Consider the following 2,883-nt stretch of genomic DNA (forward strand, 5'->3'; position numbering starts at 1 on the left):
GTTCCCATCATCCCTCCCCATTGGTCCTGTTAGCTAGGGATGATGGGAGTTGTAGTCCAAAAACTGCTAGAGACCCAAGTTGGCTTTAAAGGGAAAGTAGGCTGGCCCTGTGACACCCTCTGTTGGCTAATTGGAATTTATAGAGCGCAAAACTGAAGTTTGATCGGCACTTCTACCTCTAGGGAGCTTCTAGGTGCTTTCTGCACCACCTAGAGTACCCACAGAATTGTGGCTTCTACTGGCAACACACACAGGAGAACAAATGAATGACAAACACAAGAGGCAGGAAAAAACCTGGAAAGGGCCATACCAAATGGACATCGGTGTGAAGAGGTCACTTTCCCCACTGCTGAACAATGCCACAGGTAGAGGTGATGAAATGCTAAAAGTGTTCTCCGGGGCAAGGGGAGCTGCTGAGAAATGGAACTACGGGCTCAAAGTATTACTTTCTAAAAAGTTGCCATTATAGGCATTGCCATTCAAATGGAGTGCATGAATCATGTGATTGATAGTGCAAGGCGGGACTTACCTGGCCCCCACCAATATTTTATTCAAGTCGGCACCACTGGGTCGGGTGGTTTCCCAATTAAAAAAAAATACATAAATCTCCTTCCTTATACAATATATATTTTACAATATAAACATACAGGATAAAAGCATGGCTTTCTCAAAAACAAGCCAACCCAGATAAATCTCTCCATTTTTATTCTTTTATTTTCTTGGATGGAGTTATAAACTTTGTTGATCAGGGGCCTGCTGTGGAAATAGTGCATCTCGATTTCAGTAAGGCTTTGGACAGAGTCCCCTGCGACATTTATGTGAGGAAGCTGGTAAAATGAGGCTGAATGAGGTAACTGTTAGGTGGATTTGACTGACCAAACCCAAAGAGGACTCCTTCATGGTTCCTCCTCATCCTGGGGAAAAGTGACCAGAGGGGTCCTGCAGGGTTCTGTCCTGGGCCCGTTGTTGTTCAACGTCTTTATAAATGACATGGATGAAGAAATTGAGGGGATGCTCCTCACATCTGCAGACGACACCAAACGGATCATAATGGCACCCTCTCTCTTCTTCAGCAACAGACAGGAAGACAAAGAACAGTGCAAAAGCACAGCAGAGCGGAAGAGATAAGACTGACTTCTGTTCTTACACTTTCCAAGCCTAGGAAAGTAAACAGGGGCATGTGACATACTAGCCACATATCCAGCAACGGGAGGAGTGAAATGCTAACACAGCAGACATGATTGCAGGTGATATAAGGGAAAAAACCTGCTCCTTTTTCCTTATGGGGTACCCAAGGGCCCATATACAGTCCTTTTGTAGGTTCTCTATCGGTAGGAGAAAATAACAGAGACCAACCAGAGAATATTGAGAAGCAAAGCAGCTAGTAAGCCTGTTCTTTATTAACTTTTGCAACAGGGTTCTCCACCCACAAGCAGGAGAGAGGAGGAGGACCCCGAGCCATGCATGAAAGCCCTTCTATAGACATTTTTAATTGCCCGCCCTGGAGTCCAAGACCACCCCCAGATACATCATACATACATCACAGAAGGGGTGTAGCCCAAGACTACCCCCCAGATGCATCATACCTACGTCACAGAAAAAGCGGTCTACAACAGAAATCTGAGTGCGTTGTTTGTACCTTGTCTGCCAGGTTACCTGTTAATGGTCACTTGACTGGATTACCAGGGGAGCCTGGCCATTCTTTTGTAATGATAATACTTCATTCCTGAGCCAAGTCACAGGCCCACCCTATTCACACCTTAAATGTGCCCTTAAGGCAGCATTTGTGAGAACAAAGACAACGGGGAGGTTTTTGCATTTCCTTTGACCTTGTAGAGAAATATTTGAGGTGAGTGAAAGAGTCAAAATGGCTTTAGGGCTTTTCCTGTGGGTTTTGGACATGTGGTTTATATATTTATATATGTATTTGCTTGGTACATTGAGGAACATTTATATAATATATCCTAAAAAATTATTTTAACCATTTCCCCCTTTAGGGCTATATTTTTTTCTAAATAATAACAAATAATAACCTGGTTTGTTGTAAATGGATGCCTTCGTGTAAATTTTAAGAGACTTGCATGTCAGGCATCTTGAGAGCCAGTGTGGTGTAGTGGTTAAGAGCGGTGGACTCGTAATCTGGGGAACAGTGTTCGCTTCCCTGCTCCTCTACATGCAGCTGCTGGCTGACTGTGGGCCAGTCACACTTCTGTGAAGTCTCTCAGCCCCACTCACCTCACAGGGTGTTTGTTGTGGGGGAGGAAGGGAAAGGAGAATGTGAGCCACTTTGAGACTCCTTTGGGTAGTGATAAAGCGGGATATCAAATCCAAACTCCTCCTCCTCCTCCTCCTCCTCCTCCTCCTCCTCCTCTTCTTCTTCTTCTTCTTCTTCTCCTCCTCCTCCTCCTCCTCCTCCTCTTAAGGCTATTTGCACGTGTAGCAGTGCACATAGCTGGACATAGGATATCACATAAAAAAATAATACAGTTGAAGCGTAAGGTTCATAAATATGTAAGAAAAGACAGGTATATGTTCCTTTTTGTGTGTCTGTATATATGTGATAGAAACTTTAATCTATTTTACAAGATGTAATACACACACACACACACACACACACACACACACATATATATAATGCATTGCAAGGATATTAATAAAGCTGGGGGGGGAGGAAAGTGTGAGGCAAGGGGGAGGCGGTGCCAGAATTTGGCATCGTCCAGGGCAGCACCACCATTTGAAATGCCACGATCCGCCATTGCTCTGACCTCTAGGGTGTGTCCTTTTCTTACCCAGCACCCCAATCTCTGTGCAACAAGAAACTCCAGGGGTGCTTCTCCTTACCCGGGGTTTAGTTTTCTGGGAATGAAGGTTAGCAGAGACTGT

Source organism: Podarcis erhardii (assembly GCF_964252035.2).
Source record: "Podarcis erhardii genome assembly, chromosome: 4".
In the NCBI taxonomy this organism is placed as follows: Eukaryota; Metazoa; Chordata; class Lepidosauria; order Squamata; family Lacertidae; genus Podarcis; species Podarcis erhardii.